The following is a 14,095-nucleotide window of genomic DNA, read 5'->3' as shown; positions in this document are numbered from 1 at the left end:
GCTCCAGACTGCCTATCCGGATCCCCTTCCTTTGCTGCAGATGGTCCCGACGACCCCCTGCACAGGTCATGTACTTCCAACACCTCCGGGAATTTGCGTGTGCCCCTCCACCAGCTCTAACTCCCTCTCCTCTTCCCTACTTGTCTTTCAGGACCCAGCTCAAGGCTCCCCTCTTGCACTCCCAACTTGCCAGTCTCAGAAAGGTTGATCCCAAACTCAAGGTTTTATAGCTCATTAATGGAAGCAGGGCCTCCCAACAGCCTTGCTCATTCCACTCTTCCACATTCCATGAAGAAAGGAAAGAAACTCTTTGCTAGGTCAATAATCAACCTCAAATTCGTCCCTTTTGCCTGATTCTCATCTCCAGATGGCAGGTTTTCTTAAAGCAGGCACACTGTAACCTGGCCAGGCTGACAGCCCTAATTCTATAGGAGCCTCTGGCTGTGGATTTCTAACGAAACTGGAGCTGCGAGGTGCTGCCGGAGGCCCCCAGTGAGAACCGGAGGGCCCTGGGCTCTTCCCACAGGATCCCTGATCATGTTCTCATTTCCTCCTCCAGAAAGTGGGGCTAAAATAAGCCCAGGGGCTGAGGAAGGGGTGAGTCAGAGCTCTCAGAGTGAACAATCACTGCACTGCAGCTCCTTGTAAGAAACATCCCCCGTGGGCCCCGGGTTGTTTATGCCAAGAGCTGTTAAGTCTGAAAAATGAGCTCTCCTAAGAGAGGGTGGCAGCAAGCTTCCCTTCCTGGAGATGGCAGGGTGCTTCATAGCGTGGAAACTTTCTGTGCTAGTATAAAGGAAGGGCACGCACCCCTCTGAGCTGGGGAAGCATGGTGACAGGGAGGAGGAGCCTGGGCTGGAAGCCAGGTAACATGACGTTTAGTCCCAGCTTCCCTGCTGACCAGCTGTGTCAAATCAGGTAATACCCTTTACCCCTTTGGGTCTCTTTTTGCTCAGTTGCAAGATAAAAACTTAAGTCCAGATGATTTTCAGGTTTCCCTCTGGCTCTGGAATTCTTTTCAGTTTATCTGAGCATCTTCCCAAGTGCCAGGTCTCCTGGTTCACTGTCAGGTCCTAGACTGGCGTGGAATGTTAAATGCAGAGAGAGGAATGACGACGTGGCCCGAGGCAGACCTCGCTCCCATGAACCAGGCTCAATCGGCCCCCACTGATTAGGTGCCTCTATTGTGCCAGGCATCTGGGAGACAGCTGGGGATGAGAGGGGGAAGGGAGAGGCTCCCTCACAAGCTCCCTGTCCAGCAGACAAGAGTGTGCCCAGAGATATGGACAACAAGAAGGTGACCAGTAGCACCAATGGCTTTGCTAAGCCCTGCTAAAAGATACACACAAGGACCTCAGAATCAGGAACAGTCCAAAGGAGTCCAAGTGGAAGAGGGCTTCAGTCTGTTACTAGATTTTCCCCACCTCAACCAAAAGTTTTGATATGAGAGAGAGGTCAGTATGAAATGACCAGAGAGGTCAAAAATTCATTTTCCTCAGATGATCCAACATTTTAATATCCATATAGTTTTCTCCAGACAGCCAAAATAGTTCAGGATGGTTTTCATCCCTGAGTATCTCCATAATTGAGAGAAAAATCATTCACATGTGGTGATGGGGGCCACTCAACTGAGAAAGCTCTTTTTTTTTTTTTTTTTTGAGAGAGAGAGAGAGAATGCGCACACGCACACACACGGGGCAGAGGGGGGGGTGGAGGGGACAGAGAGAGACAATCCCAAACAGGCTTCCATGCCCAGCACAGGTAGCCGGACACTGGACTCGACCTCACAACCCCGAGATCATAACCTGAGCCGATATCAAGAGTCTGACGCTTGATCAACTGAGCCACCCAGGTGCCCCTCAACTGAGAAAACTTTTAATCCCAAGAATAAGAGACTGAATAATGCCTAAGAGTGAAGAGTCTAGTCCTATTATACTCATCATCCAATATATTTACCGCAGCTAGCGCTTCCAGTATGCCTTTCAGTCATTTTAAACATTTATTTAGGACATTGCATCTTAAACCACATTTAAAGCAAATATTAACATTTAATTACATATTTTAATATTCCAAATACCATGAGGTTTCATTTAATTTTGTGATTTTCTCATTAATGAGATTTTTTGCCTTCAAGTTTTTGTTTCGATGCTTTAAAAATTAAGTAAATTTTGAGATACACACATGGAAAATGAATAAAATATACATACAGAGGACGAATAAAATATGTATGCATACATATATTGCAAATAAATAAATAACCACCAGTCAGATCGTATCGTCTTATAGATTCCCCTCCTTTTCCTAAGTTTGTCTAAATCACACGTTTCTCATTTGTAACCACAGCTGTAATGCAGCATGGGAAGTACCTAGGGTGGCACCTTGTGCACAGTCAGTACTCAATAGGTGTTCATCCTAATTGTGATTTAGTGATTTGTTCAACAAACATCTACGAGCTTGTATCACGTGCCAGCTCCGTGTCAAGCATGGAAGGAAGATGGCTGGCACGTGGTGTCCCGTCCCAGGACCAAGAGGGAGACAGGTATGTGAACAGATGAAACAGATCAATTACAGTCTCTGCTAATGGACAGCTCTGCCCACTGGTTCCAGGACACAGAGGAAGGAGTGATTCATTTGAAGAAGTGGATGGAGTTTGTCATTCAGTGGGGTGGGAGGGGAAGTGATTGTTCCCCCACAAGGAACAACTTGAGTGGACCCTGCAGGCTCTGGTGAGCAGGCTTGTTGCCATGCACCCTGGTGAGGGCAGAATCCGGGAAGGACCTGGACTTTTCCCTTGGGGGACAGGAGAACCATCAGTCCTATAAGCTCATCAAATTTAGGGAGATGGTTGACTGAACAATCAGTAAATATTTTCTAAAGTAATGAATCAAAAAAAATTTAGGGGGATGATTGTTACAGTGGAGTGGAAGTTTTGGGATTACATAGAAATATCTTTCATAACCACATGTGACAAATAATAATTCATAATATTTATAGAGCCTTCTGAGCACTGTACATTCATCATTTAATCACCACAAAAATCACCTGAGATAGATACTGTGACTACTGAGAGGTAGTATAATTTAATTATGATGAAGCCAAGCTTTGAAGCTAAACTGTTGGTGTTAAAATCCTGACTCCACACTTATTAAATGTGTCCTTTTAGGCACGTAACTTTCCATACCTCAGTTTTCTTCCTTTTATAATGGGGTTATAAAAGGGCCATGATGATGGGGTTGTGGGAAGGATTAAATGAGGTTCTACTGTACATTGTTTAGAACAATGCCTGTCCAAAGCATGACGTTTAATGGGTGTTAACCCACTATTGACCCATTTCACCTAGGAGGAAATTGAGGTTTGTAGAGAGAGAGTCATGTTTCCAAGGTCACATGGTCAGGAAGTCGCAGATCCTGGGTTCAAATGGGAATGTTAATCTACTTGGTCATTGTTACCTTCAAGACCCTGGTAATTAATTAATGGAGACATCAAACACTTATTCACTCATTAAGCCCCTACTAAAGGTCAAGCATGGTGTTTTGTCATTTCACATGAACTACCTCAGGCGCTGTCCACCACACAACGTGTATCGCTGTTCCAGTTTTGTAAGGGAGAGCATCCACGATCAGGGGAGTTGAGTCACTTGTCCAAGACCACAGCATTGCTGTTGACGTCCCAACGTCCAGCCCACACCATCTGCAGGGTCAGGGCTTGATTAGCCTCAGCTAATCATGGAAATCAAATCCCAGTCTCCAGCCGGAGAACCCAGGCCTAAGCCAATTAGCGCAGAGCATTCTGTTGGCCACAGGATTAACTCAGAAATGAGTGTAAATTTGGATCAAAAAGGTACAAGGGAAAATCTTCTGCAGCTTCTGCAAATATTGCCTTCAGTCTTTAGAGAAGTCCTCAGCAGGAGACTGTCCTGTCCTCTGACATTGTGTGTGGGTCTGAGGTCTGGCAGTGCAGTAGACTTCTTGCCATCAGTGTGAGGATGCCCATGTGTGCAGGGGGTGGGCATGGCCAGGAGAATCAGAGACCACTGGATTAAGCTAACCCTGAAGCTTCCATCTATGTGGGCCAGTGGATGTCCTTATTGTTGCAAACAGTCAGACGAAGGATTTCTGCATAGCCAGCAAAACAGAGAGCTGGGGTCCAAGTCCAAGTCTGAACCAAGGCGACTCCCCAGTCCGTGCCTTCCTGCAGTGCTTGGCTGCAGACATGGCTCTTCTACCCAAGTTGTTTACCATCTGGCAGAAGGCTTTTGGCATTCTGCTATAGCGGCAGATTTGATCATCAGTCACAATGCCAAAGTAATGGTGGTTTGAGTCATTGTTTATCTGTTGGTCTAATTCTTCCATAATAAATATGCATTGCTTAGATAATAAAAACAACAAAGGGGAAAATTCCATGTGAGGCAGAGATAAAAAAGCTCTGCTAAAAAAGAAGGCTTATATAAAGATAAAGCTGTATGATGTACGTCTGGCATGTTATAAAAAATGCTAAACTGAATTGGGCCAAAGACAGAGCAAGGCGCCGGGCCTTTTATCACACACTAGGCACCAGTTCCCTTGGAGACCTGATTATTAATTAGGAGGAGCTGATGGTAGCTATTATCAAACTTCCCTGATTTCCCCCTTTCAGTAGAGGACCTTACAGAGAAATGCCCTAATCAAGACAGCTTCTGAAGACAATGGGTCCAGCCAAGAGAGATTTTAGAACTTTAATGAGAGGTCCTACAAGTTCATGTAATTCTCAGACAGAGAAAGCCAAAGAGGATACCTGCTATCCATTAGAAGTTTGGTTTAATGCTGTGTTTTTGTGTGAATATGTCCACTTCCCTCGCTCCACAGTGAGATCTTCAGGGACAAAGAAGCTCTCTCTCCACGAGGAAGGGAGCCCCTAACACCCAAGGGTAGGCTCAGTGTTTGTGAGGTTGTACCGTATTAACAGACAGTGATAGAGGGGTGTTGAAGCCAGGAGAAGACAGACAGCCTTCTGAGGGGGTAGAAGACCCTGCCCAGTGCCAATCAGCACTAGCTGCAAAATGGGGAGGAGTCATTTCTAGAGAGAAACACCAAATGAATGAAGGTTTATCGGGAAGCAGATGGAGTTTGTCCATTGTGGGGTCCTAGTACAGTTGTTCTAACGCCTTCTTTAACGTTAGGCCTTCTGACTTTGGTTCCTCACCTCAAACATATTAAATTGCCTCCACATCCCACATTAAATGGAATTTATCTATGATAAATTAGAAAATTACGTTATTAAAGTTTAAAAATTATAAAAATTGATTTGATACATTTTGTAGACACACTAACCAAAACATTTATTAATTTAAATTCTACCACTTTCATATTTCAGAGCCTATAATTTTGTATCTAAGGTCTCAAGGATTTCCCTAGGCCCTTGGAAAGGTTGTAGGCCCCAGCTCCTGTTACCGTGGAACAAGGTGGTAATAGATGAAACAGTCCTAGTGGATGAGAAGGACAGTTGTCCATCTGTTGGGCTGGTAGGCAATGAGCGGTTACATGCATCTCTGTTTTTCTCAGTGCATGGCAAATAACAGGCACTCAGTGGTTGCAAGCAGATTGACACCGAGACAGGAGAGGAGGGGACTCAGATCAAGGTTATTCAGGCAAGTTAGGTGCAGGTGTAGGCCAAAAGCTCTGGGCATTCTGTCCTACACAGTAATCTGATGTCTTTTCTCAATTCTCTGGGTGTCGGACAGTGGCAGCATATAGATAAGTTAAAGAAAAACCAAAAACCTGTCTGTGTGCCAGGCACTGTGCTAGTCCTGCTTACATATAATGATTTCAAGGAAATCACAACAACCCTGTGCAGTAGTAGTACTTGTATTATATTTTACAGACGAAGAAACTGAAGCTGGATGGGTCATGAGAAAGTCCCACAACAGAGCAAGAACTCCAAGTTTTGTGAGACACTGAGGACCCACCCTTCCCTAGAGAGTTTTCAAATAAGTAGGTGAGTGCAGGGCCGGGGAGGGGTGAGGGAGAAGTGTCAAGAACCTCTGGAGCCGACTTCTAGAACCCTGGTTTCCTGGGATCCCTGCCTCCCTGGCAAATTTCCTTTCTGCTCTCCTGTAAGTGCCCTGTTCAGTCTCTGGCTTCCTAGAATTGACCTCAGCTACCCCTTCCTTGCTAAGAACAGATCATCTTGCTGGGCTTTGCCAAGGGCATTAATAAAACAGCTCCTGTCATTGTAGCCACACAAAGGTAGACAAGGAAATTACTCTCAGTCAAAAAGCAGAAACCCAGTCTCCAGCTGGAGCTCAATTCCTGACCTTCCCAGCCCCAGGGGCATAGGTTAAGATGCCTTTTCTTTTCCTTTATTAGATTAGTTTCATCCTCATAGACAATCCCTCCCTCCAGCCGTACCCGTGTTTACCTGCTGTTGTTTCTAACCTCGACAAACGTCATGGCAACAAAGCTCAGAGGAAAGATCAGTGTCTGGAGGCAGACAGGCATGAGCTGGCTTGCTAGAACTCAGATTTTGAGCAGGTCGCTTGAGGTCAGCTTCCTCATCTGTAGAGGATTGAGGATGAATTAAACGATGCAGTAGAAATCTGGCCAATGCATTAAATTACCTGGGAATTCCTGTACTTTTGGAGGAAGTATGAAGCAGAGAAGCAAGAGAGATGCCTTTATTTTCTCCCAGGGATGAGGGTGGAAGGCAAGGGACACTTTTTGAGCTGAGGGCACAGACCGTGCAAAGCCTAGGGACAAATGAAATCTAATAGAGCTGGATCATAGACTCTGGGGAAGGGACAAGGGGAAGTAAATTAAGGCTCAAGAGCTCAAGCTAATCCAGGTAGTCCAAAGCCATATAAGGACATAGCGTATTATAAGAAAATGAGGAGACACTGAAGGGTTTTAAACAAGGGAGCAACATGGCTCATTTATGTTTTTGTAACTTCACCTTACCGAAGTAGAAAATGGATTGTGGAGGGTCGAGGCTGGAGACAGGCAACTCAGTTAGGAGGCTGATGAACCAGTCAGGTGATGGAGTGGCAGGCTTGATCTGGAGGTGGAGGCGGGTATAGAGGAAAGTGGAAGACTGTGTGTCACTTGCTTGTTCTTCTGTTTTCAACCATTTATAGAGGATAGTAATAGTATACTCATCCCAGAGTTGTTAGGGGACTCACTGAGATCATGCACGCAGAGTATGTAGCACAGCGTCTGCCACATAGAGAGTGGAAGCAGTTGTCATCGTTAGTGGTGGCAGCCGTGGTCACAGGATGCACTCAGAAAATGTAACACATGCAACCAATGAATGAGTAGAAGAAAAAACCCTTTGGAAAATGAAATCCTGGTTAAAAGGTATGAATGGTCTGGTGAGACAAAGTGGAGAGGTGGGGAGAGCTGCTGTCTAAGAAGGTCAATGTGCCTGGATGGTGAGCTCTCCTGAGAAGTAGGACATGGAGAGGAGGTGTCCAAAATGTGTTATCATATGGTTTCACTCATTTATGGAACATAAGAAATAGGAAGATCGGTAGGAGAAGAAAAGGAAGAATGAAGGGGGGGTAAACAGAAGGGGGAATGAACCATGAGAGACTATGGACTCTGGGAAACAAACTGAGGGCTTCAGAGGGGAGGGGGGTGGGGGATTGGGATAGGCTGGTGATGGGTATTAAGGAGGGCACGTATTGCATGGTGCACTGGGTGTTATACGCAACTGATGAATCATGGAACATTGCATCAAAAACTAGGGATGTACTGTATGGTGACTAACATAACATAATAAAAAATTATTATTAAAAAAAAGGTGACAGGAAACGAGGTCAGAATACAAAAATAAGTTGTATTTCTATATAATAGCAAGCAATTAGAAATTTTAAAGTAAACACGTTGTCTTCAAAAATATTAACTACTTAAGCATAAGTTTATAAAACATGTACAAGACCTATATACTGAAAACTATAAACTCTGCTGAAAAATTAAAGAGCTAAATAAATGGTGAGACAAAAAAAAAATGTGGCAGGTGGGGTAGGCAGGCTGGAATCCCTTGGAAGAGGGTCTAGAAACAGAAACAGTCAGGTTGGTAGGAAGGCTATTTTTAGTTTGGTAAAAAGCAGTCTACAGAAGAAATATAACCTGTGACCAGAGTCCTCTTTGCCTCTGTCCTCCCTGCCAGGAAAATTAATCATTGAGGCAGGAGAGTGGGAGCTAACATTGGTTGGAGGAAATAAAAAATGTTGAGAGAGTGTCTTGTTCTGTTAAATGCATTCAAGTCTCATCGTTTAGACATTCATTTCAAACTGGGAATGTCTTTATTGTCTTTGCTGATTTTGAAGGAATGTATGCTCATTGTAAAACTCTCAAGCTATCAATAGGGACTATTTTGAGCACTAACTTTGTGGCAGGAAGTTGGCATAGGGCCTTATTCGTATTTATGTCATTTAATTATCACGCCAGGGGCTCCTGGGTGGCTCAGTCAGTTGAGTGTCCGACTCTGGATTTCAGCTCAGGCCTTGATCTTGGGAGATCAAGCCCCCCTGCCCCCCAGGCAGCCTGCTTAGGATTCTCTCTCCTCCTCGGCCTCTCCCCCACCTCACAGGTTTGCACTCACGCCATCTCTCTAATAAATAAATAAATAAATAAATAAATAAATAAATAAATAAATAAATAAATAAAATTATCACCCCAAACTTATTGTGCTGATAGTGTTTACCCATTTTACAGCTAAAGAAGCTGAGGCCAAGAGAGGATAGGCAACTAGTGCACAGTCGTCCAGCTATGTCCACACCTTGCTAGTTTAGGAAAGTTACTTAACCTCCTCCCTAAGCCTTGGTTGTTTTCACTTGTTTAGGGAGGATAATAACCAGACCGTACACTCCAACACAGAAGCCATGCTCTGGTTTGAAACCTGCTTCTCCAACTTAATAACTTCATGTCTTTGGGACAGTCCCATAACCATGTGCCTCAGTGCCTCCTCTGTAAAATGGGAATATGAATAGTACCCATGGTTGTTGTGAGGATCCAATTAGCTAATACATGTTACAGGCTTAGAACTGTACCTGGTATGTAGTGACTGTTAACTGATCTTAACATTATTGGTAGTAGTCGCGTTCTTATGCTCTTTTGCTAGAAGAATGTCAGTTATCCGGGCAAGGTTCATTAGAGGGAAAAGAATGGGATTTTAAGGTCAGGCAGATCTATTTTGAAGAATAAAGGAGCTAACACCTGTGAAACGCTCAGCACAGTGTGTGGAAAATAGTAAGTGTGGTGTCCATTATTTATTATCTATAAATTCCAGAACTGCTATTTGCGGCTTCTTCACACTACATTAGGACGGCTAACATCTTATTATTCAGAGGCAGACCTGTTAATAGCTTCTCTCCCATCTTTCCATACTTTTGAAACAATCACATAAACTTGTTCCTGTGTGATTTTCACTTTTAACTATGGGTTAAATGTAGTGGATATGAATTCTGGCTTTGGTCCATAGTACTGCATGACCTTAGGGAGGCTACTTGCCTCAATCTTAGTTTCTTCACCTGCAAAATGGGGATAACAACATCCATCTCTTAAATGGTAGTAAGGACAAATTCAATAATTTAAGACACTTATAACTGAACCTGGTCACATGGGTTTAAAAAAGACTTAGTGGTTTAAAACAGATATTCCATACAATAGCCAGATTAATCCTCATAAATCAGATCGTGTTGTTTTCCCATTGCATGAAGTGTTCCCATTCTTATGCCCTACCTTGGTCTATGTGAGGGTTTTCGGTGGCCTGGAAAATGTTATTTTCATTCTCCGCCTGAGTTCCGGACTGAGGAAGCCATACATAAGTATTTTTCACACATTTGTTTGGAGTATATGGCATAAGTCTTTGGAGAAATAGGTTGAAAGGGTCGCCTGGGTGACGCAGTCGGTTAAGTGTATGGCTTTGGCTCAGGTCATGGTCCCAGGGTCCTGGGATCGAGGCTCAAGTTGGGCTCCCTTCTCAGTGGGGAGCCTGCTTCTCCCTTTCCTCCCAGCTTGTGTTTTCTCTGTCACTATCTCTGTCTCTCAAATAAATAAATAAAATCTTTAAAAAAAAAAAAAAGAAATACGTTGAAATCTGAGGGAATTACAGACCGAGTTGTGTTCCTCCCAATTCATATGTTCAAGCCCTGACTCTCAGTGTGACTGTATTTGGAGATAGGATTGTTAAAGAGGTAAATAAGGTTAAGTGAGTTCATAAGGGTGGGGCCCTAATCCAACAGGACTGATGTCCTTATAAAGAAGAAGAGAGGGGGACACGAGCATGCACAGAGGAAAGACTGTATAAACACACTCATACAGAAGGCTATCTGCAAACCAAAGGTTCACTGGAACCCTACCATATTGATGTGGAATTTCCAGCTTCCAGAACTGTGAGAAATAAATTTCTGTTGTTGAAGCCACCCAGTCTGTGATAGTGTTATGGTGGCCCTAGCAAACTAATACAGGAGTCTTGCTAAGACAGCACCCAAGAAATAGTCTGATTACAGGTTCATAGGTAGATGTGGACAACCTCAGGCTTCCTCCCAAAGGGCTTGACCATGTAAAATTTATGGCAAAGAGGAACAGAGAATATCTGCCTCCTTTAGGTACCTTGGATGATAAAGAGGAGAGGAGAGGAGAGGATTCATTTTCTGAAAGTCACACATTGGATAAATCATTCCTCCTGCTAAGGAAGAGTGGGTGAAGGATGAGGACTCCAGAACTATTTCTCCAGTTGCATTCTATGGAGGCATGAAGAGTGGAGGATGGAATGTCCCTAGTAAGAACCTACAAGACCTGGCATGATTGGCCTCTTGACTCTTTGTCTTATTTGGTCTTACCTTCTTCTTGCTGGCCATATTCCAGGCACACGATCTCCTTTCCGTTCCTGAGTTCCCCCAAGCCCTTTGCCTGCTCCGGGTTCTTTGCACTTGCTATTCCCTCTGCCTGAAACATCTCCCTCATGCTCATGCTTCATGTCTCAGTCCATATGTCGCCTTCCCAATGAGTCTTTCCCTAACCATCTTACTGAAAGTGGACACCAGAAGTTACTTGCTAATTGAAGGTCATGCTATTTATTTCTTCCTGTATAGAACTTAACCAAATCTGTAATGACCTATTACATTTTATTGGTGTACATTATATGTCTCTCTCAAGAATGTCAATAACCCAGAGTACCTGGAACATCGTTGGTGTTTAATAAACATTAGTTGAGTGCATGTTGAGAAAAAGAAAAGCAATTCCTGACATTGAGGAGCTGGCCTGCTGCTGGTAGAGAGGTCCTGGTGTTCTAGGAGCCAGACTGGAACTCACAGCTAGGTCTGTTGAACTCAATTTCGTAGAAATGCCAGTAGTAGGCGAAGTCACTCTATCATGGAACAAGATAAAAGCATGACCACAAAAATAAGCAAATATCCTGAGTAATATGAGTGACTTCTTCAGCCTGTCTTCCCTCCCTATAGGTAAGATTTATTAAGATATCCAAGGAGAAAATAACCCCTGCTTCTTGACAATCTCCAATCCAGAGCAAAGCCCACTTCCTTATATCTTTCCCCAAATCACACAACCAAAGCCAAATCCTATAAATCCTTTCTAAAACCCTTTTGCTGAAACAGGCTACTGTTCCCCTGTCCCTCCTTTCCTACTGCAGTAATCAGTAACCCCAACTTGTTCAACTACAGGTGTGTCACTGGGGATCTTTGGCCAGAGGGCATTGACAATATAAACTAGAAGACCCAGGACACATCTGGCTTCAGAATCATCTGGATTTAGGAGCTCCCATAATGTCAGGACACTTTCTTTCCATATTTTAGGCCCATCTTCCTCTTGTGTTGGCTTCATCTTCTTTTTTTTTTTTTTTAAGATTTTATTTATTCGACAGAGATAGAGACAGCCAGCGAGAGAGGGAACACAAGCAGGAGGAGTGGGAGAGAAAGAAGCAGGCTCATAGCAAAGGAGCCTGATGTGGGGCTCGATCCCACAACGTCAGGATCACGCCCTGAGCCAAAGGCAGACGCTTAACCGCTGTGCCACCCAGGCGCCCCTCATCTTCTGGTCGGATCTTTTTTGGAAGCAGGTCAGATAGCCACTGGCACTCCTAGCCCTACATCCTTACAGTCCATTATGCAGAAGAGGGGAAATCTGTTTTCCAGTGACCTAACAGCAAAACTTAAAATACACTTTTGATTTCCTCTGCTTGGTTTAGATGCTTATCCCTCGGTCAATCACTGTACTAGAGGATGGGGTACATGGCCAGTCTGAGGCACGTACCTGTTCTTGGGGTAGGAAAAAAAAAAAGTTACCTTGATTGTCAGTCCCGTAAGGTTCACATAGAGTGGAGGTGGATTGCTTCCTTTATCAGAATTTGGTTAGAAAAGAAAACACTCCCTATTTTGTAAGCAGTAAGGGATTCTATATAGAAAATTAGTTGCTTATAAAAGTACAGTAAGAGCCAGAGGGGAAAAAAGCCAAGGAAGGTGGCAGCTGGTTTTCAGTTATGCTGCTAGTTTTCAAGCAATCAGGAAGGCGAAGGACCTCAGCAGGAAGCTGCTGGCAGTAACTACAAACATCTTCCATGCTGTGGTGGGTGAATCACAAGAGAATGCCTGGAGGCTACTCAAAAGCTCACATCTGCTGCAGCCCACAGATCATCTGTTTCCAAAGAAGCAGTGACTGTCTATGATCGATCAGCAAATCAATCTATCCATCCATCCATCTATCCACCCATCCATCCATCCCGGTCTTCCAAAATTTGTGAAAATTCCTCATACTGGCAAACTAGTTGTGAGGGACTCTGGGATATGTGGTCGGCCTTCACAGTTTTCTGGCTGCTGTGACACAGAGATGAGCACAGAGGGCACATGGTGGGGAATGGCATTGAGTTGTCAGCAGATAGTCTGGTACAGATATGCAGAGTAGAGGATGTTGGACAAATGACACAAATGCTGCCCTCAGTCATACTATTGTAAATACTTTTCTCAGCTTATACCCCTGCCCTTTCTAAAATTAATATGCAGGTGTTCAAAAGAAGCTTAATTTGTTTGAACAGCTTTAGGGGTCCTAGAGGTATTGAGACTGGATATGTGTCCATTTCCAAGTACAGGAGGAAAATGGAAGTCATGAACAATAGTTGGTGAGCTTGATGGAAAATTCTAGGAGAGTGAGTTTCTAGGTAAGAATATGAAGAAGATAGCACATGAAGACTCAGAAAATAAAAGTGATTACAAAGAAACATCAGAAGTTTACTAAGAACAAATCATACCCAACTCACCTTGTTTGTTTGCTCATAAATGAATTACTGAGGGGATTCCTAGGGTCACAGGACATGTGGGTTTTAGTGTGGCATTTACCAAAATCTCCTTATGCCTCTCTGAACAAATGATGGCATTACCACTGAGTGGAATGATAGCTGAATGGCTGTGGCCTGAGAATGCTCACTAATGGGTCAATGTCAACCTAGGAAACCGGTCTCTGTGAAGGAGCTCCAGGTTTGGTGGTTGTTCTTGTCCGGTTCAACATTTTTATCATTGTTTCATATGACAAGATTGATGGCCCTCTAATCAAATCTCAGGATGCACCGAGGCTGAGGGGAAGAACAAATGGATTGTATAATAGAATTGGGATTCACAAAACTATCAGTAGCCTGGCTTGAAGGGAAGAAAAGAGCAAGTTGAATTGCACTGGAAATAAATCTAAAACATTGTCTCTAGACCTCCAAACACTGTCATGAAAGTAAGTGAGAGGGATGGCTTCATCAAGGACTCTTGGAAAAAAAGTCTCATGTCTTATCTTTACTGGAAAAAACCTAGACTGCTGGATCATATTAAATAGTCAAAATAATGAAGTGACATGTTGGGTTGCATTTATAGGTTATTATTTTTTTTTTTATTTTTGTGGTTTGCTTTATTTTGTTGTCTGGGAATAGTGCTATATTAATTGAGAGAAATAGGACAGACCACAAGCCTTTATATGTATAATTAATATTTTGGTAATGTGATTTTGCCCCAAGCTTTATTTATAGGCCTCAGTTTACAGCCATAGAAAATTAACATTTTATTTTATTTTATTTTTTTATTATGTTAGTCACAGTTCATTAGTTTTTGATGTAGTGTTCCATG

The 14,095-nt window shown here is 43.4% G+C and overlaps 1 long non-coding RNA gene across 5 annotated transcripts in view; it reads left to right on the top strand.

Annotated features, from left to right (window-relative positions):
* The window catches only part of LOC123780752 (uncharacterized), a 109,362-nt gene that overhangs the window by 42,831 nt on the left and 52,436 nt on the right, over positions 1–14,095 (top strand). The window contains exon 3 of one of the 5 annotated variants that reach the window (XR_015727099.1): positions 5,860–5,973. The exons of the other annotated variants lie outside the window; for them this stretch is intronic. This is a non-coding gene — a long non-coding RNA (uncharacterized LOC123780752). The remainder of the gene's footprint in view (positions 1–5,859; positions 5,974–14,095) is intronic. 5 annotated transcript variants of the gene reach the window in all.

This window comes from Ursus americanus, chromosome 17, assembly GCF_024610735.1.
Source record: "Ursus americanus isolate L20-20 chromosome 17, mUrsAme1.1.p, whole genome shotgun sequence".
Taxonomy (NCBI): Eukaryota; Metazoa; Chordata; class Mammalia; order Carnivora; family Ursidae; genus Ursus; species Ursus americanus.
The sequence above is the reverse complement of the archived record's forward strand: the minus strand, read 5'-3'. Positions and strand labels throughout refer to the sequence as shown.